At 38.2% G+C, this 26,107-nt stretch overlaps 1 long non-coding RNA gene and 1 other non-coding gene across 2 annotated transcripts in view; one reads left to right on the forward strand and one right to left on the reverse strand.

Annotated features, from left to right (window-relative positions):
* The first annotated feature begins 7,644 nt into the window (after positions 1 to 7,644).
* The window catches only part of LOC138685149 (uncharacterized), a 130,874-nt gene continuing 112,411 nt past the window's right edge, over positions 7,645 to 26,107 (forward strand). The window contains exons 1-4 of the long non-coding RNA XR_011324415.1: positions 7,645 to 8,474; positions 9,407 to 9,464; positions 21,034 to 21,192; positions 25,568 to 25,873. This is a non-coding gene — a long non-coding RNA (uncharacterized lncRNA). The remainder of the gene's footprint in view (positions 8,475 to 9,406; positions 9,465 to 21,033; positions 21,193 to 25,567; positions 25,874 to 26,107) is intronic.
* LOC138685259 (small nucleolar RNA SNORD19) lies at positions 10,093 to 10,170 on the reverse strand. The gene has a single exon (XR_011324542.1). It is a non-coding gene; the product is annotated as a small nucleolar RNA SNORD19 (small nucleolar RNA).

Raw genomic sequence — 26,107 nt, forward strand, 5'->3', positions numbered from 1 at the left:
TACTAATAAAGGAGTATACCAAGTAAGTAATGCACAGTGCAATTGCTCACTGCCCAGAACTCGATGTCCAGCGTGTTCCCAAGCTGTGATCCCTCCTCCCCCCTGGCCAGCTCCCCCAGTTTATATACTAAGCATGACCTTATATGGTATAAAATATCCCCTTGGCTAGTTTGGGTCAGCTATCCTGGCTGTGTCCCATCCCAGCTTCTGGTGAAAATTAACTCTATCCTAGCCGAACCCAGAACAGACTGCAAACAAAGAACTTTGTCACGATGACCCACATTCTTCTATTTCTTTTTGGAGGATCCAATGGTTTATTTTCTCTCCAGCCCAAATACATGTATTATGTTCTCACGTGCCTCACTCTCAAAGGAGGGCATGGCTTTTATTAACAAGATAAGGATGCCATGAGAAATAGTTATTTTATTTTGTTACTGCGGTAGCTGAGATCCTGGCCTCCTGACTCTGTGTAACTTAATATAAAATAAACCTCAGCATTTTAACATTAGATGAATGAGCAGCTTCTGTTCCTTCTGTGAAGAAACAAATGCACAAATCTCTTGAACTCCTTCGGTAGTGACTAAACCAAGCTATGATGGAGTGGCAGTCCTGGTGCTTTGTAACTGTGTATACCATGACCTCAGTGTTATTTAAATGCACTTGCTACAATTCCTGTATTTTTCTAGCAGCTTTTAGGTCTGTGGTGGCAGCTTCTTGAACAACCTTGCTTGCTCTTTTGGCTGCCCACACTACTGACTGCTGTGCTGTTTGTAGCAAAGCCTGCAGTCCTAGTGACAGATTTCAAGCACAGATTTCTGATGTATTGTTTTGCCCTTCTGGGTATCTCTCTCTCACTCTCTCTGATTCAAAAAGGTTGAGGGGAATACTGAATATGGGATTTTGACTAACTTGAGCTCTGCTAATGCTTCACAAAACACAAATATGGAGTTATTTTTATAATACAGGAGTATAGAATATTTTCTCCTTGTTGGTAAGGAGATTTTATACAGTGTTTTGAAATAAAAGGCTTTTCTTAACCTGCCAGAACTTAGTCATAGAACACAACCAAGATCATATACCCAGAATGTAAAAAATCAACATTTTAATAAAATATGTACTCCCTAAGCAAAGGCAAACCCCCCCAGCAATAGCTTGTTGCAGTATGAACTTAAGCACTAATGAAACTGGTATGTATATATGTAGCAGAACAACATATAAAATCCTCAGTTATACTTTTTCCATACGCACATCTATTTATTTGTATGTGCATATAAAACAAGAGTTTAACATCAGGGTTGATTAAAAGTGTGCTGTAATCTGTAACTTTAACATCGTGCATTTTTAGGCAGAGATATGTTGTAGGGATATGTTATATTTGGGGTTTACTCAGAACTAGCATTTAACTAAAAGAGTCAATTGTCTCTGTTAATACAGGATGGGTTGTGGCATAGCTGAGTAGGCACGAAGAAATCCAGGACTTCTCCAAATAACCAGCAGGTATGACATGAAGGAAAAAGCATGTTAAGAGCAGGACTCAGTCCTCCTTCCTCCCTCAGTACAGATGAAGCAGACCTCTAGGGTCGGCTGAGGGGCATGTTTGTAAATTAGAGGCGTTTTTAGTTTAGCTCTGTCGTGGTTTAATCCCAGCCAGCAACTAAGCACCACACAGCCGCTCGCTCACTCCCCCCCGCCACCCAGTGGGATGGGGGAGAAAATTGGGAAAAGAAGTAAAACCTGTGGGTTGACTTAAGAACGGTTTAATAGAACAGAAAAGAAACTAATAATGGTGATGATAACACTAATAAAATGACAACAGTAGTAATAAAAGGATTGGAATGTACAGATGATGCGCAGGGCAATTGCTCACCACCCACCGATCAACACCCAGCCAGTCCCCGAGCGGCGATTCCCCATCCCCCCTTACCAGTTCCTATACTAGATGGGACGTCCCATGGTATGGAATACACTGTTGGCCAGTTTGGGTCAGGTGCCCTGGCTGTGTCCTGGGCCAACTTCTTGTGCCCCTCCAGCCTTCTCGCTGGCTGGGCATGAGAAGCTGAAAAATCCTTGACATTAGTCTAAACACTACCTAGCAACAACTGAAAACATCAGTGTGTTATCAACATTCTTTGCATACTGAACTCAAAACACAGCACTATACCAGCTACTAGGAAGACAGTTAACTCTATCCCAGCTGAAACCAGGACAAGCTCCTGGAAAGAAAATTCTTAATCTCTTCCTGTTGCCTATAAACCCAATGTAGGAATTGTCTTCAGCGTGGCCACTGGATAACAGGCTTACATTTAACTATGTGTTAAGGCAGGTATTCATGTGTGCACACATATGCACTGACATAGCATAGATAGAAACAGATCTTTGTGCATATGTGAGTGTATATAGATACGTATGATGCATTGTGTGCTCAGCTTGCTGTTCAGAACTAGTCAAAAGAAGAAATTAATTTTACTAATTTCCTCACAAACAAAGAAATGGCTGCCAAGAATCTGAGAATGTACCTATGAAATATGATACAGAAAATTAAGTCCTATAGCATAAACTTCACCTTGGGTGTGGGCTTCAAAGGCACTTCAAAAGCAGATACACAAGAGCACTCGGGATTATAAAATTGTGAGCATCCTTACCTCAGTCAGCATTAAAGATTTTATTTTTAAGGCAATCCTTTGAGGAGAAAAAAAGATAAGAAACTCAAAGGTCGAATAATTCAATTACTTTTATATGTTTCTATTTTCAAGGAAAATTTCCTTACGTGTCCTTTTTTTGCTTATTCATATTTTACTAAAAGAATGCGCAGACTCTATATCATTATGTAGATTCCTTTATTAGCTGTAGAACTTCTAGAGCCTGGTGCCAAAAAGCTGGTTTCCTGTAAGAGAGTTCTTTTTATGTAATGACTTCACTACCTAACAAACCTCGAACCATTTAGCACAAGAACCATTCTCATTTTTCAGATAACAAAAATTCATCTGCAGTATTTTTTCCATAGCCATGTAATGAGGCTTGTAGAAACATAACACAAAAAAATAGAATGAATAAATCAAATTGTATGGAGGAAACCTCAAGGATCTGACAGTAGAAATGAGAAATGCTAGGAAGCTCTGTGGCTTTTCTCATCAGTGAAACCCATTGCTTTCTCTGCTACTTGGGAGAATGTTTTAGGACAATATTCTCTCACCATTGTATTGCCAGTGCAGGCTAGGGACTCTAAGAAGAGGTGCTTAGAAATCTCCAAAGTTCATTTTGAGGGGTATACTGGAGAAGTTGTGAAGAAAGATGTTGGATTCATTGAGGCTTCTATGAGGCATTTACTTTATAGGTGGTAGTTTTGCACCTTGCAAAATGCTTTATAAGTGCAAAAATGCTTGTAACAGACTTGTGGGATAGAGAATCCATGTCTTCAATCTTGTCAATGCCGGAGGACTCCTACCGAGGAAGAGAGGGGAGTTAAAGTAGCCTGATCAGGCTGTGGTTTATCTTCAGTGCAGAGAGAGTTTGCCAGGACAAATGCCAATGAGGAAGCATTAGCCTTTGTTTCCAGCAGCTCTCCACAATCACTCTCTGTTTTAATGAGTCTGAGCTGAAATATAAATGGATCTTAATGTCAAGCAATTTCCTCACTCTATCAGAAAGGTTGTGAAAAGTGGGGGGTAGAATGACGCTTCCATATGTTCATGGTGTGCTGCAGAGTTGTTCAGCTGTTTTTTAAGAGAGGTGGATAGGATGAAAATTAGAAGGAAATGACCCAGAGATAGAGAAGAATGAGCTCCAAGCACATCCCAATGCATTGAAACCCTGAAGATGGCAGGTCTGGCCAGGCTTCCCGCACCTCAGGATGTGTAGGGCTGCCTCTCCTCCAGGGGAAGGGAGCTGGCAGGTTGGTGGCAGTCGGAGCTACTGTGTCTGCCTGGCTGCTCCACAGGTCACCAGCATCAGGGGCATCTGGGAGCATTTTGACCTGTAGGCTCTTTTTAAAAGAGAAAGCCTGACAGTTTTTTAAAGACATTTGTATAAGTACATGGAAAAATGAGGGTATTCTACTACTGCACCCGTTATTTTGCTGCTTGGGCTATAAGCCATCTTAGATAGTTGCATGGTAACAATTACCATTTATGCTTTAACATTAAGTATTGCCACTGAAAGCTTTGTTTTTAGTAGCATTTAACTTCATATGGAAGATCATATTCTATGAGGGGATGCAAGAAAATTTGCCTTCTCTTAAAGCCAGTGGGAACAAATAAAATCAACCAAAGGCTTGAGTTCTGCATGTCAATAGAGATGGTTTGCTTTGCCTGGGTATTTTAGCTAAATGCATGACACTAGAAAACATGTGCAGGTTTTTTTCTGGTTTGGATGCTCAAATAAAATAAAGTTGCATGTGCAATTGGATTTATACTAGAACACGTATCATTCTTCACAAGTTAACCTTTTGGTCATGTTTTATTTAGTCCCTTTGCTTTTAAGTGGGCTCTGAAGCCCACTTGACAAAAAAGCATCAGGGCTTGTGCAGCATTACGTGGTTTTATGCACATGCCACTATCTCAATTTTAATGTGTTCATATTCTGAGTAGTAAAACCAGCATTTCATATCCATAGTGCTGCAGTTTAGCCATAAATTTTAAACTTAAAAAAAAAATACATTACTGTCTATTAAGCTTTAGTTAATGAAAAGTAAAAATTGAAAGTTGCTGTTACAGTTGTGACAATTACTTGAAAGTGCTTTATGCATGCAGCAAGATTTCTTATGGAAAAATTGAAAATTGTAAATGAAGCACTTTTTTTTTTTTCTAAGGGATGAACACTAAAAAAAGAACAAACATTTCAAGTGACTAATCAACTCGCCTACATTATAGATACATGTAACTTATGCTGAGTTAGTCAGAAAGACTAACCATTTTATACTGTTCATTTAACATTGAACTTTTTATATCATTCTGAAAGATGTAGAGGTTTGTATCATCTGTGACACAAATAATGATAAATCATGACTAAAAAATGAGGCCAAAATTTCTGTTAGTAGTTCAATACATCTCTACTAAAGTATTTTTCTTGGAGTCAGAACAGAATTTTATGAGATTTCATATACGGCCTGGAAGCTAAGCCAATCAATGGAAATACAGAAACCTAGTTAAGGACGGAAGACTATTTCTGTGTGTGTTCAGTTCATTGTATACTGAGATTAGGTTTTTACATTTTTTAATTGGAAAATAGGTTTTGGATTGTATTCGGGGGGGCGGGGGGAATTGGTTGTTGAGTTTTTTCCATTGTTGTTTTGTTTTAGTTCGAGCAATGCAAATTTGACATATCAGATTATATGTGTTTATTACTGGCTTAAAAAACCCTACATCTTTATGCTTTTCAGCATTCAGTTGTTTTGTTCAACAGAAACATATGGATCGTCCCTACCTGGTGCATACAAAGAAACTCTCTTTCTCTTTCCCTCTTCTAAATCACCTCATCCCACTGTACTTGCTCCTTGTTTTCATTTATAGTTTTCATTTCAGTTTAAATCAAAGTTACCCAAAGTAGTGGAATAACCTCTATGGGTAGCATTGCCAGACACACAAGCAGAAGCAAAATCTGTGATGATGACTACTTTGTGACTTGCTAATATTAAAGACTTCAGGATTTTAGATTAAAAAAACCCCTCCAAACTATTCTGAATAAAAAAATCAGGCTTTTAAAGCTCAACATGACTATATACATATTCTTCTTGTAGCTGAAGCAGAAACTACCACTTATCTTTTTTCTTTTATTTTTCTATTTTTTGCTAGTGAATGAATTAAAAATAATATTGTCATAGAGGAGCACTTGATGTTCTTTTTTAAATTAGCTTGGACATTGAGAAGTTCCAAAATGTGTCTCTAATGTTCCTCCTATAAAGCAGTTTAATAAGATGTCATAATAAACATGTAAAATTAGATTTATTTTATCAAGAGGCAAAATAACCTCATTACACAGAAAGCTCCAACAAACTGAAGCTTGCCTAATATATAATCCAGTAGTTTAATTTGTAAACCTGATTATTGCTCTTACCAGAGTTCATTAGTACCTCAGAGTCCTATAAGGCATTTGAATGATACTTGTTATAATTAATATTTAGTCTTTAATACTGTTCAGAGTTTCCCAGACTTTCAAAATGGTTCTTGTAATTGCTTTTTTAAAATTTGCCAGCTGTGCAAACTTCATTGCTGCAGGGGTACAGAGGGGCTTCACAGATGTGACATGGCACTGCATTGATTAGTTAACCATTTGTATTGCTCCATAGCAGAAGATTTGAATACCCCCTCTGAACAACATTGCTTCCTCTCATTTGCAGGTAAGTATTATTACTGTATCCATGTTTATGTCATTTAATGAATCTATGGACATGGACTGGTTGTCTCCAGGAAATGACACTGGATAAATTATGATTCTTCGCTGAATTTCAGAGAGCGTAAAAATCTACAGAAAGCACAGTCCAAAATGTTAAGCAATGGGGAAAGGAACACAGCAAGTGTATTTTACCCAGGTGAGAGGTTCAAGTGTGATTTGCATCAGTGGTATTTGTACACTTGAGTTTTAAAATTCCAGAATGCACTAACTCTAACTATGAATACTTGTGGTATGCTCAGCATGAAAGTCTAAGCTTAAGAGAGTTGCCAGATCTTAACTACCATCTCTGCTTTCTTGCTTAGAAGAGGGAACAAACAAACTCCCATTAGTGAGTCTGCTGCTCTGCTCCTGCAGCTTCAAAGTGTTGTGGGGGTTTTTGTGGCTCCCTGCATTTCTGCTTGCTCTGCTCATTAAGAACTGCACATCAGCAAATCATTATGCCTTTGCCTCCACTGTCTTCAGGCTGGGAGTGATCCTGCCCTCCGACTGCTTCTGGATTTGACGGATTAGTATGGAACAGCAGTGCTTCCCTGCAGTGCTCATGTTTCATGACATCATCAGAATAATTGACAAAATGATCTGGCCAAACAGTGTGCACATACTTTAAGAAGTATCAGTTACTTGATGCTAGTTGCAACTGATGCCCTTCTGATACTTAGAAGCTCACATGAAAAGTGCTGTGTAAGCAGTGGAGTTACCTCCTCCAAGGCAAGACAAAGGGGCAAAATCTGAGGGGGTGCTGTGGTTCCTGCCAGAACAAAGGGTGTGGTAGTACATCTGCTGATTGCATATATTTTAGATGAGTATTCAAAAAGTCGTTTCACAATCATAAACATGAGGTTTCCCCATTGGCACAGTGAAGAAGTTTAGAAAGTCTTTCTCACAACTAGATGATGGCTTAGGGACAGAACTTCTACCTGTGGTGGTGTGAAATTGAGAGCAATAAGTGCCACATCCTTGCTATTCCGGTGGGGGTTCTCATCCTGTAGGTGCAGCGTTAGGAATTAAATACCACGGCATTGTTATCTTATCTTTTGTTGCTGCATAAAGCACATTAAAAATGGACATAATTTAAAAGAAAATTACATTTTTTATTATTTTTGTTTTAACAATAAAGGATTAATGAATACAATTTGAAATTTAGACAACAGTTGCCAAAGTGTGTTTTCAGATTTCACAGTTTTTCACAGATTTCACAAGTTTTACTTGTCCATCAACGTAAGATCACATGACTCACCTCACAATTCAGGTATTGTGGGGGTTTCATCTGAAACCTCCAAGCCTTCTGAGGTTTTGATCTTCACTGTTTTTTGATAGCAGCAGACCAAATAAATCTTTCAGCACGGCTTGAAATAGCCACAACTGATTGGAAAGTGCTCATAAGTTCTAAATGTTGTTAGATGTTTACAATAGTTTATCCCAAATTAGAGCTAACTCAATGGTTTTATTCACCACCTGACAGAAACACTCTACTTTCAGGTTCAGCATAAGACTGTAGCTATCTTTTTGCCTGCTGTTTTTGTTTTCCTTTGCTTGGATAGAGGTATTTTGAAAGGTAAATGTAGCAGTCAACATCAGCTCTGCTTAGTAGAGAACTGAACTTGGAGATCAACTCTTGTTCAGACTGTCTTATAAGTGATCTTGTAGAATATATAGATGCCTGTTACTCCATAAATAAATTCTCATGAAGATATGCATTCTGTTTTCATTATGGTGTACAGGAAGTCTGATAGGAGCAGGAATGTACCCTAGTTATTTTGTATGATTTTATATATAGATTTTCATGAGGTCTGCATCAAACAAGTCATAGGAGGTCAAATATTACATTGGTGAGAATCACTGTACTTGAATTGATAAGATGAGTAGTAACATTTTTCTACAGTATATGAAAAAGGATGCTATCAGTGCAGCACTGCCATTATACCAGCTTGAGTGCTCACTGCTGTTGTGTCTTTTTTCCTCCAACGCTCTTATTCCCAAGATGATAGAAGCAGCCACATTCAAAAGCTCTTATCTCTAGTCTGCAGATGGAGAAGAGAAGCATGCGGTATGCTAAGGGTGAAATTTTCAACAGAGATTGGTAAGTTACTTAGGTGCCTAAGTCCTATTTTCAGAAGTGATACAGGGCCTTTTTAAAGCAGCTGTTCTGTTCACAAGAAACTAATCTACTTAGTTACTGGAGGAAACATGCAGCTTTATATTAATCATACAACAAAGAGGATGAAGGTGAAAGTTCCACAGAACAGACAGGGAATAAGAGACAGGGAAGAACATAGCTTTATCCCTTATCTCTACTGGCAACTGGCTGACTCTGTGTCGACCCCTTTCTTATTCCTAGTTTACAAACAAAAAGATATTTTTTAAAGCTACAGAGACGTCCTTTTTTTATCTCAGATGGGAAGAGTTGTTCTCTCTCACCTTACCTTTTAGTCTCTCGGTCCCTCAGTTCTATGGATTCTCCTGGTGTCTGGTGTTCCCAGAAGGATAAAATCCTCTTGGCCTCTCTTCCTTCAGAAAATCATTAGGAAAAGCAAAGGACTCTTGCACGCCATGTTACTTCATAAGCACGCCCTGTCCTGACGTTTCCTTAGAGTTCAAACATTAGTCTAATGCTCTTTGAATAACAAGGATCCAGTTTGCTCCAGAATGATACATGGTCTACTGGAGGGCAGATAGCTCATGAAACATCTGATACATGTCAGGTTCTTTTGGCTTAACTCCTTCTTTGGAGTGATATACCCAAACTGATTTTGAAAAGCTTGTTTCACAGTTCTCTTGCTGTCCTGGATTAGATTAAATCTGAATGAGTTCTTGTCTGTCTTTCCATCCAAAGCTGGTGAAGGTTTGCTCTCGTCAGAGCTTATGGAGTTAGACAGCATCTAAAAAGCAATTGCTTTGTCCAAACTGCTTTTAATCATTTCTTCACCTCACTTTTAAAAGAAAATCTAGGATCTGGACCTTGTGATGGAATTGGGGATGTTTGATAATATTTTGTTCCATTCTTGTTTCAGGGGAGCTTTAAAACCTGGAGTAGTGCCTGTGACTGGACCCCCAGAACAGCCTGTTTCAGGAAGGTTTGTCTGAGCTCACTGTTGGAGGTAGCATTGGTTGTCAAGATCTTTCTGTATCCTTCTAACCCTTTTGAACGTGCAGCTGCTTTAAGAATATCTGCTATTAATACAGACGTACAAAGTCTCTCTTGTGGCAGAATTCAGGTATTCATGAGCAAGAAGAGTCGCCAGGCTTATAAGTTTTTTCTGCCATACATAACACTGCTCATATCTCTTTGCTGCTTTTTCCGGGTCTGCTCTGTTTACTTATCAGCTACGGATTTCACACAAAAAAATGCCAGGTAGCTGAAGTGCAGATAGCTCATCTTGTTTTGTGAGTGAAAGATGACTTCCGTGCCCCACAGGCTACATTTATTTTATAACCCTACTTCTGTACTCCTGACCTTGCCCTAGCAACAGAGTACATGTTGCTGCCTTTGAGACGTGTTAGGGTCCTGCCTAGCCCTAACAGAGGAAATTTTTACAGGCGTCTAGTTATGATCTTCTGTGAATAATACAATCTAAGATGAGCACAGAACTAGACTGGTTTAGGGGAATAGAGGGAATCTGTGCTGGCACAGTGCTGCCCGCTCTTAGTATGACTTAATCATTTGAGTTTTGGGCAAAAACTGAGTACTATGCACAGCCAGGTGCTTTGGCTGACTTCACAGCTGAATCTTACCAGTCATATGTGACATGTCAAGCTGGTAAAAGGGATTTCACACAAGTCTAAAAATGATTGTTTTGTGGGTTTTTGTTTTGTTTTTGTTTTTGTTGGGTTTTTTTGTTTTTACTTTTGCTGCAGCTGGGAAAAGCACTAGCTAGAGACATGAAAACATATCCAGCTAACCATTTTTTGTTATTTTTTATGTTATACTACAAAACTGTCCCAGCTACCTAGGATGAACAAGACAAGATTAATTCTTTGCCCAGATTTGTATATGACAAATGGTGTTCTACATGACTGAGATTCATTCTGATGTCATGAGCTTGTCTTTCATAGAAACAATTTTCATCTTTTCCTTGGTCCTGTAGCCTAAGTCTATGCTTTAGTTTCAAAGCAGCACCCTCTTTTTTTGACACCGAGTTTTAGCTGCCTTCAGTTTTTGCAGTACCTTCTCTAATGATGGCAGATACTCAGCATCACTTCTGGTTGAGATGAGAGTATTATCAGTCCTCACTTCAACAGGCTGGATGGGTATATTTTCCATGGCTGTATGAAAAATCCCAGATGCTAACGATATTCTATATGGTAGTCTTGTGATAATACAATACTTTCCTTACAGCACTACGTTTTCTTCAGTTCTCCTCTAAAAGAGCTTGCTAGTATGCTTGTAACCTTAAAATTGCACAGGTAAAACAAAGTTGTCTTTTTCTGGCCCGTTTACCTCAATCAGTTTCTTTTCTCTGAGGTAATAAATAGTTTTGATTTTAGGTATTTTAGCTAGACCTCATTCTGCATATAACTCCTGACCTTCATACTATGCCTTCAACCCTTGTTTAGAAGAGCTGAATATACGTCCAGGAATTCTTGAATGCTAGTACTTTGTTAGGGCCTTGTTGTGGATGAGTGATTTAGGATCCTTGAAGAATCTGTAAAAGTGCAGCTTAACAGAGTTCGATGGCAAGGTTCACTCTATTACTTACTACATGGGAGAAACATACAAAGGAAAATTGAGTTAGAATCGATTTAGGATCATTTGCACAGAGATCAGAGATGCAAAAAGGTAAGGGAGAGCCATTGAGTCATGAGGTTCAGAATGGTTCCCCTTGCTTTCTAAACTCCTGATGGAGCTTAGGTGCAGCTAGATCCAAACTTAGTCTCAGACCTGGTCAACTGTTTATATCTAAGAGATTCAAAGGGTAAGGAAAACCTCCCATTGATTCATGAGGTTCAGAACGAACCCCCTTGCTTTCTAAACTCCTTCTCAGAAAGGAGTCTAGGTGCAGCTGGATCCAGACTTAGTCTCAGACTTGGTCAATGTTTTACATCTAAAAGATTATATGTGCACAATCAGTCCTTTAGATCGCTTAGTTAGGATTTCAAAGTTAACATGCTATTAATCACTTACTAATCCATCCAGGCATCTGGTGTTATTTCGCTCCAAAGTTTGAGGCCTTGGCTTCCCAAATCAGACTCTCGGGCATTGAGTCTTATAAAAATAAATAATTTAATAGAGTGGTACAGCAGCAGGATCAGCTCTAGCTGGGTGCCCCCAGGGGCAGGGGAAGAAGGAGAAGAACAACCCAAACATAGAAATCCCTGGGCAATTATACCCTTACAGACTAATCACCTGCCCCTCACGCATTCCTCATACTCTCTTCACACACCTTCCACGCACCCTCAGATTCTAATCTGAGATCTTCTGATGCCCTCTGACTCCTTATTGGATTACTTCACTGTCTCCAGAAAGGCTGCTTGTTATCTTCTTGAGTTGCAGGTGCTGCTGACAGTCATAGCCTTGAAGCCTCCTTATCTTCTGATTTATGCTGTGGTTCTGGAGACCCCTGTTTTGACTAAGTAGGTACAGTCAATCTAAATGAAAGTTACAGCTTGCAGCCTAAGGCTTCAACAAATTTAGCCACTCATGCTAAGTAAGTAAAGCTAAGCAAACAGCATACTAAATCACACAACATTGTAACTTTAAGTGATTCATTCTATTTAAAACTTACTTATTTAAATAACTACTATCTCTTAATAGTGAGAGGAGTCTCTGCTCAAGAGGAGAGTTGCCTGGAGTGCAGTCCAGTTGCTGTCTAGGGAGAATTCAAATTGGGCTCACCCAGGGATCTGTCCTTAGTAAAAGATCACGTTGTTGGAGATTACTCACTGCCATGCAGTGCCTAGCAGGGAGAGCTCAAAGGCGGCTGTTGTATTTCTGGGATAAAGTCGTTGGCTCGTAGTCAAATTGCATACAACGGGAGCGGTATGCACGAGACTCCTTGTACACACAACGTTCACTGGGTCACTCTGTTCCTTTGTGGGTTTCCTAGAGGAGTTCTTGGCCCGGCTACAGCTCAGGCCTTTACCTCCTTTGGAGCCTGTACCAAAGCGCTGCTGGTTTGGTTAAGGGGGTGTCGAGTGCATCCATCACAGGCCTAAGATAAAAATTTCCTGCTGATTTTGTTTCTCATAATAATTTTGTTAATAGCACAATATTTTTGCTTTTGGTGCGTCAGTTTTACAAGAATGAACACAGGACCTATTCAGTGAGTCATCACTGCATTTGCAAATGCTTCCTGCTTCTAGCCTAAACACAAAATAGCAGAAGCTCTTGTACCTGTATCCATCATTCCTCTGCTGTAGGCAAGAGCCTACCTTATACACCTTTAACATCTGGTATGTGTCAACTCCTCTGGGTATTTCAGTTTTGAAGGGTAAAATGCTCGAGCTTTTTTTTCACCTTTAGACCCTTGAGTTCATACTCTTCAGCTAGAAATATTCTTTGATGTGTATTTTAGCATGTTCTGGCTAAATGCCCTTGCTTAAGGCATTTAGTTATTTTTGATGTTTAGACATTTTAATTTAAATAACTGATTAGATGTTAACTCTGCTGTGACAGAAACACACATTAGGAGCCAGGGCCTGTTCCATTACACTTTTGCATTTTCATTTCTTTGAGCTGTTCTTGCTGTGTGGGTGCAAATCTGAAGTTATTCAGTGCTTACAGTGTTGCTGTTAATCATTCTGCTTTAAGCCCTCTGCAGCACTTCCAATTTTGTTTACAGATGCAAAGAGGCGCCTGAGCTCTTAACTTCTGCTGCCTAAGGGCCTAAGTCTTAAAACTCAAACATGTATCTGTGCCTTTAAAAATCTGACCACAAGGGCCTGTGGCCTGCAGAACAGCATCCCTATGCTTCTAAAAAATGTAACAGTATATACATTTCATGGCAATAAAACATTGGTAGTTTACCTAGGGACGTTTGGAAATGACAGAAGGAACACACCTTTAATGCTGGTGCTGAAATATACATGATTGTCAGAAGGCCATAAGCACCCTGGTTAACTTCAGGATATTTGTAAAGAATAATAAGTACTTCCAGAGGTAACTGAACCCTCATAGCATCTCTATTACCCTCTGGACATTGCCTTCGGTACATTAACTAGGGAGGAAACAGTAGTCCTGAATTCTGAACTATCAGTTGTGCTTAGACTTAGCTGGGATAAAGTCAGACCTAACAGATTTATCCAAGTTTGGAAATCCAGGTATGATTTTTGGAGATGAACTTGAAATGAAGTAAATCCCCATTCAGGAACGTGTTCACCACTGTATCTAAATATTAAGCTTTTGCATGATACACCCAAAATCTAAAGTAGGTTTTTTAATGTGCCTTGTTAAAAAGATATTGCATGATACTACAGCAGTAAGTAATGCAGTTAGTATTTCTTTTCCCCCAAATATAAATAACTGTCTTCATTAACAGACAGCTTTGCATACATGGTTCTGATACAATTCACTGAAAAAATCCCTGAGATTTTTGACTGACCAGACAGATTGTTTTCCAGTGATGTGATGTCATTCTCCTGAGGAACAGGACTTTTGATGGATAGCTAGGGGACATTCCCATACTATCAGATGATTGACACATGAAAAAGAATACGGGGAAAAGTTGCAAAAATTATCTTAAGTAGAATTTAAGAGCAGGCATCAAGTTTGGGAGGAGACAGAAGCAGAGCAAAGTTAATAAATAAATGAAGATGCTGAACAACATGGTTAGATTTCTTACCTGATAAAGTACTGTAGGAGTAGTGTTGTTGTGCATTAATTTTCTTTCAATCATCATGTTTTTTTAAAAACAAAGACAAAAATGTCATAAAAATAGTAGTTTCAGAAGTTTATGTTTTAAAAGGATATTTGCACATATGTAAAATATGCAAAAACTTTAAAACCGCAAAGTGTGTGTATTCCAAATGTCTCAATACTTCTCCATGGTGATTTGTAGACAGCCTTGCCAATTACTTATTTCTTCTTTCCCTTTTCAAAAGAGAAATTTCAAAGGGAGAAAAGAGCTAAAACCTCTTGTTCTGAATAGACAGGTATTGTCTTGCATGCAAACTACTATGTAATTTCTTTTTTCTTTTTTTTCATACATCATTTTTCATATAGGAGGCACATACAAGGCTCTAACGGAGCTTGAGTGTGGTTTTGTGAGCAAGTGACAGCAACAGAAGCTGTGTGTTGAGACTTGCATCCCCAACTCACTGAGGTTGAAACCTAAGGCTTGAAAAAAAACCCCAGTGAATGTCCTTTGGTTTTGTGCAGATGTTTTTATTTGCAGATTCAAATGGTCAGTTCAATGCAATTTGTAACACCTTGGATGTGTATTCATAGTTCATATGAAATTCTTCTGACATGTTGTAGTTTCAGCCCAGCCGGTAACAAAGGACCACGCAGTCCCTCCTCACTCCTCCTGCCCACCTCCGGTGGGATGGGGAGGAGAATCAGAAAGGAGAAAAGAAAAAAACAGAACCTTGTGGGTTGAGATAAGGACAATTTACTGGGACAACACAAAAAGAGAAGTTACAACGGTACTAATAAAAGAATATACAAAACGAGTGGTGCACAGTGCAACTGCTCACTGCCCGGAACCCGACACTCCGCCACTTCCCCCACCGAAAACCAAGAGCTTCCCCCCAGCCCGCTCCCCATTTATATAGTGAGCAGGACATCACATGGTATGGAATAGCTCCTCGGCTAGTTCAGGTCAGCTGTCCCGGCTGTGCCCCCTCCCAGGCTCCTGCGAAAATTAACTCTATCTCAGTTGAACCCAGGACACACATCGAAGCTAAGATGAAAAAAATATGAAAAAAACTAAGAAAAGTAGATTACTAATAATAATTTTAGCGAGTATTAGCCATGTAGCAGGTCCTGGTTTTCTATTTAATTTCTCATTGTTGTGTGTCTACAAGAAAGGAATTAATTAATGAATTAAATGCTTTAATATTAATTATTTTAAAGACTTGCAACAAAATCCAAGATGTATAGGTATCAGAAACTGAACAGCTGTGAGGTATTTTCATTAGTCTAGCACATCTATATCCCACCAATGGCTGTTCTAGGAATGCTTCACCTGTGAAACCATTGTATAACTTAAGTGCACAAATCTGACTTCAATGAAATACACATTTTCAACAATTTCCATAAGAACGCTCAAAACATCAGAGTTGGAGACCTAAACTGTGAGTTCCTTTGAGGTTCCTACATAATTGAAAACTGCAGGAAATTTCTGTTCTGATGGGATGCAAATTAGTGAGTACTCTCCATTCTGGATGAGAGAAAAAATGTGTATTCTGAAATGCCAAAAGCCTGCCCTCAGTCTTACCTCCTTCCAAATTTGATTTCTTGTTCTTTCAGATAAACTTAGAGTAAATATCTAAGTTATTGGGTGTTCATAAAAGGTCAGCCTTTTGAAATTTTTTTGCTATTTACAGAATTTTCATAAGTGGTTTGGTTTTTTCTTTGCTCTTTAGTACTGCTGATATGACTTGTGTAGCGTTCTGAGCACACTAATCCATAGTATTATGGAAATGACATATTTCTGATGTCAGTAATCGTACTGATCAATATCAAGTGCAATGATCTCTGGAAATATTTCCATTAAATACCAACTACTACTCTAAAATGTCAAAATATTATTTAGTTCCTATTTAGAGAACTCCCATGAAGTATACAAAAAGCAGATCTTGTTTCTATAACTCACAGAAGGTCTATTGCAAATCCCATTGAAGTCTGCAGAAGGTTTTTCAAAGCAAATAAGATCAAGATCGTAAAGCCTTTGTAGTTCTATAGTGCTTGCTTCGCTTTTCTAATTCAGGCAAAATGGAGTCTGAACTGGGCCCATGAGCCATAGGATTGCATAATGTTTTCATATGGCTGCAATTTTCAAGTCCAATGTGTAAAAATTAAAAACAATAACAAGCTTATTTGTGTACTCAGAGTAGCTCAATGCCGTGCAATTGTTTGAAAGTTTGGATTGTCTATTCATTGCAAATAGCATCTGTGCTTGATTACCTTCCGTCCATTAGGAGGTAGGGCTTTCAGAAGTAATAAAAGCATCTTAAGAGATGGTTTGCGCTGGAGAGCTAATGATTTCTGAAACAGACAGACAATTGGGTTGATTCCACAGGTACTGCAGAAGGGAAAATGTTCCAGGTGAAATGGAAATTATTTCATGAATCATCTCAGAATTTCACAGAAAGAAGAGAAGTATTATTACCAATTATTCTCTGTAAAATGAGTTTAGTAACATACCATCATCTAAAATGGAAAAGTGAAAGGCTGCTAAATTGGATATTTAAATTTTGCTAATGAGAATGAAGTGAGTTGATGAATGTTGAATCACTCCTTGGCAGTTTTTAAACAAAGATTATCATTCGTTCACTTTCTTGCACTGACAGATGATGTTTCTTCTTTAAACAAGGCTTCATGACTTTTGATAAAGCCTGCTGAAAATAGCATTCTCCTGCCTAAACTGTATATTCTGTCATAACATGTTGCACTAATAGTCGTGGGATGATAATTTGGCATGCTCCGCAACCCTCTGCCTTTTTAAGGTGTTTGACTTTTTTTGTTTTAAGCATGATATGTGCCATGACATTGCTATATCACATTACCCAAAAATGAATTTGAAAGCTTCCCCCCCCCAAATTGCTATCTATTTAATATGATTTTGTTTGCTTAACACCGTTTTGAGAAGATACATGGTACATGTCTACATAGAATGTCACATACCACATTAAAATCAGGCAACTATCTTACCAGATATGACTTAACTGTTACTTGTTAATGATAGTCACCTCAAAGGTATTGCAGCGCTTGATTACAGTGATAGGTACCTACTAGGATGTTGCGACAGTGCATTCACACTTTGGGATGCCACCGAGGAAAATCAAAACTCTTGCTTCCCTCTCATTAGTGCCAGATAAGCTGATGTTCTTTGTAGAGGTCTGTTGTACATATGGCTACAGCAGAAGTGATTAGTTCACATTTTAGATAATAAAATTCAGGACAGACTCCATTCTTAGCAGTTGAAGATTTTCTCTTGGAGTTATAATCTTTTGAGTAATTTGCCAAAACAAAAGATGTTCTGTTTCAGCAATCCATACTGAATTTGTGTAGCCTCTTCTGTTTCCTAAAAGTAGGGCATTGGTAAGTTAAATTAGCCTATCGGGTGTAGCACGCTAGACAAGGATAAAGGTACTATTCTCTCCTGAGCTGGGAAGTAGGTGTATTTCTCCTGCCTTTAGCTCCATTACTGCTTGTCCCTTCCTGGTGGCTGCTTTTCTTAACACATAACTGGCACTCTCCAGATAATAATAGCAAGTGTGATGGGCTGCTTAAACTCCTTCCTTCGTTTCCCATTATTAGGATCTGTGGAGAGCTGGACTTAAGACAGAAAAGAGCATCTGGTTATAACTAAAAAACCATAATGATGCTATATATGCAATTTAAAAAAAAATTATATGCTCATTTTTATTTGTGCTTCCAATAGGATCATAGAATCATTTAGGTTGGAAAAGACCTTCAAGATCATTGAGTCCAACCATCATCCATGCCCACTAAACTGTGTTCTGGAGTACCTTGTCTACGTGCTTTTTGAATACCCCCAGCGATGGTGACTCAACCACTTCCCTCGGCAGCTTATTCTAACGTCTGACAACCCTCTCAGTAAAGAAATTTTTTCTAATATCCAACCTAAACCTCCCCTGCTGCAACTTGAGGCCATTTCCTCTCATCCTATCTCCAGCCACCTGACAGAAGAGACCAGCACCCACCTCACTACAACCCCCCTTCATGTAGTTGTAGAGAGCGATAAAGTCTCCCCCCAGCCTCCTTTTCTCCAGACTAAACAGCCCCAGTTCCCTCAGCTGCTCCTCATAAGACTTGTGCTCCAGGCCCCTCACCAACTTGGTTGCCCTCCTCTGAACACGCTCCAGCAACTCAATGTCTTTCCTGTAGTGAGGGGCCCTATGTTTGTTCATACATAACTGTGGAAGACTACAAGAAGCTAGAGGTGAAGAGAAGTTTTCCTGCAGGGAGAACAGATTTGCAAGGCACAAGCTTGGAAAGGAATTACAGGATTTTTGGAGCAGACTCTGTGTGGATGTAGGCAAATGCACCTGGATTATATCCTGGGCTTTGTGTGTCTCATAGTTATTGACCAAAGAGAAAAAAAATACTGAAGGTATTCAGACCAAAAGTGCTTTGGTTACTAGTCAAAAGGACAGATGGGAAGGAAGTAATTAGGTGAGTAATCAGATCGTGATACTTTGTGTTTCCTGCAAGAGCACATTGGAAATGGTGTTAATTTAACATCCAGCACCCAAAGATAGTGTTAATTCTCATTGCATCAGCAGGCACAGAATGATAAAGCTGCCAATGATCTAAACTTAGAAGTGAAAGAAATTAAAATGTCTTAGAAAACCAATTAGATATTAATTGTGACAGAAAGAATGTAATCCATTGACTGAATTTGAATAAGAGCTAATAATACTGTCCATTTAACCTGAGAGTTGATCTAGTGTTTTCCATTACTAGTCTGAACACTTTTACATAACATATAGGAATCCTAAAAGTTTTTCTGCTTTTTTTTTTTTTTTCCTTCTTCTTTTTGGTTGTTCATTGGTGTTTTGTTTTTAAGAGATTGCATGGATGATCAGTTAATAGTCTTTCTGCAGGCAGAATTTCATTTGAAATTTTTTGAAATGTCAATGAAATTAAAAACCAGTAATGTATTCCTACTGGTGTGTGTAGGAAATTCCCTTATTATCCTTAATTTTCTACTTCCTGTCACTCCCCCATTTTGCTTTCAGAAAAAAAGACAAAAAAAAGTGTAAAGATTTTGTTCATATATTTTTTAATTGCCTTTCTACCTGCTGGCTGGGCAGTATGGCCATTCCACGTTCTTTATATTTAACCATTATAAATACCTGATTGTGACATGTGTACTAATTTACAGCATTTGAATTTGCAGAGCTTTGAGTTCATTTGGGAGTTCTGAGCACAGATGTCTTACAAATAATACATAATAAAAAAATCAGAGTGAAATAATTAATTTTTACTTTCGTGTACCATGCTGTGTATACCATATTTGACAAATGAACTGTCACCCACTGAAGTTTTCTCATATATCCATTGGTAGATTTAGCAAGGCAAGATAATAATTGCTTTTCTTCCCACCTCTAAAATAAAAGATGTCCACTTTTTACTGAAATACAAAACCAAGGATGCAAAATGGATAATTTCTACTTAAAAAAAAAAAAAAGAAAAGGTTGGAGCTGGCTCCCTGTCACATTGTCTGGTCAACAATAATTTTCACAGTGAAATTCCTACATGTTCACAACAGTTCCATCATCCCACCACATCCTACAGCTTCTCTCTCTTGAAATAGAAGATGATACATCAAAAGCCTACCACGGTGAGACTAATTATTGCGAATCAGTCAGTGGCACAGTTTCTAATGCACACAAGTGAACTGTGTCTAATGAAAAGCCCTTTCGTTAAGGATTTATTAGAATATTATTTTGAGAGTTGAGGAGTTAACAGCTGTTAAAGTGTACAGCTGGCAAACTGTTCACAGTGGGATAGCTGTTTTCTTAAAAAGTAATGTTGCTGGCCCCTGTGCCACTGTTTGGGAACAGACCTACGTTTTTAGGAAGTCTTGTATTGTGGCTGACAATTTTTTCATTCTGTGCTTTCCATTTTCACCATAGTGTAGGGCTTGTCTGGAGTTCTTGTTGAGTTAGTAGGTAGCATGAAATATTACCCCACAGTATGAGCTTTCTTGAAGATATGGAGGATGACTGTTCTGGATGCCTTCTATGGACACAGTTTTTTTTAAACCACTATTTAAAGAGTGGTAAGTCATAGCTGGAACCACCAAAATTTCAGATGTTCAAGAGAAATTTAGTAGAGGGCATTATTTTAATAGGAGACCCCATCCTGTGCTCATAATGGCCTGACCAACCTTGTTCATTGCATTCATTTTGAATTAATTGCCATTTTCTCTTATCTTCAGTTCACAATTCAGTTCAGCATTGTGTCTATACTTCACTAACAAGAAAACCTCACTGAGAACAATGTTTTCAATAAAAAGTAATAGACTACATCTTTGGTTCTTCACTGTTTCTCAGCAAATCACACTGCAATATCACATCCTTAGCCTCCCCTCTATTTACATGAGTGTAGGAGAGTGTTCATTGTGTAGTCCCATTTTTATTGCCCCGACATATTTCTGGCAAAACCTCCCATTCCTCATTTCGTGCTTCCTGACATTGCAGCTTGGAGAAGGAAGTCCCAGACAGTACTACCCAGATGCTTAGGAGTAAATAGCCAGCAGGTAACTTACCTGTTTATTTTTCAAAGCTAGAAAGTTAGAGATGTGCATTCATTATCGCACAATTTAGAAGCAACCTTACCTGGGCTTCCTCTGTTTAACTGAATTTACTCTTGATCTTGGGCTGCTTGATTGCTGTTTTCTGAATATAAGTAGTAATTATTTTGCTTGTTGTTTGGGAAAAAGAGATTTTTTTAAAAAAATGCATATTATGAAATGTTGAAAATGTCTCTTTCTATCTTGTTTCATTCTTTAGAGTAGTCTTATGCTGAATCCCAACTGAACTTGGAGAGAGGTCTGGTTATGTGGTTTCCCACGTATTTCTTTTTCTGAGGGAAATAACATCCATTTATCCAGAGTGCCCTATTTGGATCAGCAATGAGCATGTTCTACAGTCAGAAAAGGGACAAGACAGGTATTTGTATCCTTCCTAGGAACAACTTCACTGAGAGCTCTCGTGTAAGCATAGCTCCTGACAGTGTGGAATAGCAAAGATGATAAGAGACCAGCAGGCTGCTGATTAATAAGCTGTTGAGTGGTGGTGGATGCTTGTGAGTCTGCTGCATATCTTTTGAAATGTAACATAACTAGGTCTGCAGTGATCAGCACACCCCTCACACTTCATTATATGATCTCTAAACTGTCAGCAGCGTAGAGTAAACTACAAATTCCAAGCATCGCTTGAGATGTGCTTGGGCACATTTTTCACTATTGCAGGAAAAAAATGTAGCTGATGCATTCCAAATAAATACATTTTCTTTTTGTTTATGGAGCTTGGAGCAAGGACAATAACTCTATATACACACTGAGATCATATGGCTCGTGGAAAAGCTGAAGCCAGTGGTCTCACTATAAGCTAAAGTTGACTAGAACAGAAATATGACATTTGATTACAGGAAAAAAATATTACACAAATTGATATAGCATTGAACAGACTTATGGCTTTCGGCTCAGATGATTCTCGAACAGTTTATCAGACAGAAATAATTGTATAATCATAATGCTGAAAGCAGTGAACCCTCTCATTGTCTATGCCAGCTGCCTTTTGCCACATGGGAGATCTTCACAGCAATTTTAGAAGAAAGGCATTATATCACCATCATTCAAGGAGATGGGAGCAGACATCCATTGCTCCTGTAAGCAGCTGTTGTATTCCACATCTGTCACAGGATCTCTATAGCAGTTTAACTTGAAATTTAAATCAGAAAGTGGCCAGATACTAACTTTGCGTATGGATGTCCCTTGTACAGGTTATTCAGACAAAGGATTCAAGGAAGGTGTTCGGTAGCAGTTAAGTATTTTAAGCCAAAATGTTCACACAAGAACAGTCTGTACCAGAGTCGTACATTGTTTGTAAATACCACAGTATGAACGCTTATTAATATAGCACATTTCTGTGGATGAGATTAGAGAGAGAAAACTATTAACTGACTATTTTTAGTAAACTAATACCTGTGTAAGATTTCCAGGCTGAGCTGGTACAGAAGTGGATTGTTAGTACATTTTCGAGGAACTGGACCAAAAAAGGAATTAATAAAGCAGCACATCATTAAGTAGACTCCAGAGTCAGCTTAGAAAATGCCACTAGAACAGTCTAATCTACTTCTCTTCATAATAGAAAACATAGAACTTGCAAGAAATAATTTTAACTGAAAGATACCTTTGAGAAATATTGTACATGGTATAGAATCCACCACTGCTGCTGGTTATTTGAATGATTGTCTTCGCCATTTAAAAATAATGCACTTTATTTCTAGTCTAAATAATGTTTCAACTTCCAGCACAGCCTTTTTTCAGATTAAGTAGTCATTTTTACAAGATTTTTTTCAGTAAGAAGGTATATTTAATTGCAATAAGCTCATCTTTTAACATGATCCTTGAGTATTTTGACCCCCACTGTAGTGTTGTAAGTATTTATATCTCTTCATTAAATCCATAGCTCGGCTCTGCACCAGCTGCATTTCCCTCCCTGAGGCACATCAAAGCATATGAAAAGGTTCTTTGCCAATGGCTGTTAAAGAAACTAACCTGTCACAAGAGAAAAGGAGCTGTATTCTCAGAAACTGATATCTACTTTAAAGTTAGAAAGTAAAGTCAGAAAAAATGGTCTATTTTTACAGTGAAATGAGATGCTGGAATGGTTGCTATTTAACATACTCTTGTGTGACAATAAAAAGGATGAATAGGAATGTTTGCTGATGATAGAGAGTATTGAAACTGAGGATGGCTATAGGCCATTGTTCTACCACTTCACAGTGCCAAGTAAGCAGCAGATGAAATTCAATGTTGATAAATAAAAAGACATGCACACAGGGGAAAACAAGCAAACAAAATCTTTGTATATTGTGGTAGGTTCTAAATATGCCATTATTGAAAGAGAATTATAAGCCTATCTGTAGTTACCTATAAATGTTAGCTTGGCCTTAGGTGGTGGGCAGTTAAGTGAAGGTGTTAGGAAATACTGAAAAGGATGGGATGAAACATTGTTATACAGCTCCATACACTTTTGGGGAACTGAGATTTGAATATATACTACAAGTCTGCTCACCTCATTTCAGAAAAGGATACAGCAACCTAGAAAAACCCAGAGGATAATAATCAGAGGTACAGAATACCTTTTCTATGCAGAGGAAATGGAATAAGTAAGACTCTATAGCTTAGAAATGACCACAAAGGGTTATTATAGAGATCTATACCATCCTGAATGACATGGGGGAAGTCTTGAGGGAATGATTATTTACTATTCCAAGGACATAAACCAAGGTATATGAAATGAAATGATCAGGCGGACAATTTATATTGAATGAAAAGAAGAACTTTTTTGTGTTATGCATAACTAAGTTGAGAAACTCGTGCCCACTGATTCTTTTAGACGCCACAAGTTTTGATGGGTTCAAAATATGATCAAGTAAATGATGGAGAGTTGGATAATCATGATACCATTGAGGCAACTGTCAGTTTGGGAACTGCTGGAAGCTCAGAGACAGGGGAAGTATCACTCCATCCCATGCTCATATACTTCTGAGCCTCCATGAATGGCTATTGTTAAAGGCCAGATACTGGGCTAAATGAATCTTTCATCTGATTAGTACAGTCACCCCTATAAACTTTAGATGCCTGGTGCAAATTCAAAATTCTAGTGTGCCAGTCAATCTGACAAATATAAAGTAATCTTTCCACTTGTATGGAATATTCATTTGTTTAAACATATTACTGTAACCTTCTTGGTTGCAACACGACACTAGAGCCCAATTCCCTGTGAGCTCCAGGAAGACATGTTTTCTATAAATTTAGTCCCTTATCTTTAATTATTAGTTGTATTCAAATTCCAGGTTAGCTGTTCCTTTATTTTACTCAACATCATATTCAGGCTCATGGATCCATAATTATTCATGACTGAATGAAGTCTGGAAAAAATTTACTTTTCATCTGACTCTGGTCTGAACTTACATGGCATTTAAGCAGCCATGATTTAGATTGTGTAGTCTGGGCAGACCATTCCCACTGTGTATTTGCATTTTGAAAGTCTAGTAACACTGCATGTTTGGTTGCTTATCTTTTTTTTGTTTGAAGTTTAATCATCAATCATTTAGAAACCTGCTCTGTTAAGTGTTCTTACTACCTACCCTACCCTTTTACACTGCCCAAACCCAAACTATGCTGTTTGTTCACAGGTTTTTTTATGTTAAAGTAACTACAAGGAATACAGACAGCCCACAATATGGGTTTTTTTCATATTTCAATATTATTTTTGTATTACACCATAGTAGGAAAGCAGAAAGCATCTTGTCTACAGCTATGCCTCTTGTCTTTGCTCTGCCTTTGTACTATTGAGTTCTTGCTCTTTTGGATGGTTTTATAGCAACATGAATGGGAAAGATCTTATGTTGGTGTATACTGTCCCTGTGTATTTAAATTGTATATATTTCTTGAGTTCCTGTGTGCATTTCCCCATGAGTACATTGAATCTTATGGGGAAAACTGTTTTGCTGTCTATTGAGTTGTAACTGTCGCGCTTTTCAGGTGTACTCAATGGATAGCAGCACATGCCTGTACTTAAGTTCTTTGGCTTCTTATGTAGTCATATTAATATTTGTTACTGTTATGTACTGCTGTGCTAAATGTTTTTACTCTACAATCATGGTTCCTGTGGGATGTAACATTTATTTATCTCAGCTTTAAAATTCTATCTGTTGGGTAAACATAGGAGAGATTAACATATTTATTATAAGAGAGCAAACAGTTTTTACAATGTTAAATTCTCTATCTGTTCTCAAAGACATTGCTAAAGATGTAGAAAGGCCAATAAAATCAGTAACGTTAATGGGACTCCCTGCCACGTCTTTGTAAGTTTCATGAAACTTTTTGTACGTGCTTTTCAAAAATCTTGAGTAGAGAAAAATTTTTAAAAAGTGGGGTATAAAGACTTGATCTCTACCAGTCTGCAGACGGGGAAATCAACCAGTTCTCTCTGACTGATGTGAGTGAAGATCCAACCTAATTTGAGAGCCTGCCTCAAAAATTCTTGAGACAGAAAAGCAATAAACTGCTGCTGACTCATAAAGAGTGTTCTGCTACCAAAAAAAGAAAAAGACCTTTGCATGGAACAAGTGGAATTACTTCCTCTATATTTAGATTTTTGCTAAACCAAACAGCAGTAGTTCTGTTGGGGAATGAATATTTGTGTGCAAACATACTAACAAAAGGAGGAAAACCAATACTCTTTAGTACTTAGAGCTTCAAAGTATCTCAAAGTTTACATCAGATTGTGTTGCTGTTCCTCATTCTAGAACTGCAGTAGCTCCTACGAACTCCACTCAAGTAGAAGTTCCTGTTTTGTGATGTGTCCAAGAGCTCAGAAGCATGATACCAACTATGTGAAGAGTTACCAAAAAAGAGTTAAATGTTGCTCCTTGTCCACAATATGCTTCACACTGATACCAGTGAGAATTGTTCTTATGTGTGAATATATGGCTGCTTGTTTATCACTGACAGATCAGAATTCATAATCTGAGACCTCCCCAACTGGAACTAAGGTTACTGCCTGGAAGACTTTATTTTAATGACTACATGTTGTCATAACTGAATTTGGGACTGTGAGTACTTTATTGCGTTCAAATAGATCATCATTAGTGCTTTTAAAAATAATTTCAGGAATACTGAAAAACAAAAGCAGAGAAAAATTCAGGTTTTGAGAGGCAATTCCTTTGTTCATCCTATTATACCCATCATGGCAGTATGCCGAGGCATGGTAAGCTGGAGACTGGCTCAGTGTTTGAGGGTCAAAACTGCAGCGAGCTTACAGGCAGCCACTGATGGACGCTGTCAGG

The sequence above is a fragment of the Haliaeetus albicilla genome, chromosome 4 (assembly GCF_947461875.1).
Source record: "Haliaeetus albicilla chromosome 4, bHalAlb1.1, whole genome shotgun sequence".
NCBI lineage: Eukaryota > Metazoa > Chordata > Aves > Accipitriformes > Accipitridae > Haliaeetus > Haliaeetus albicilla.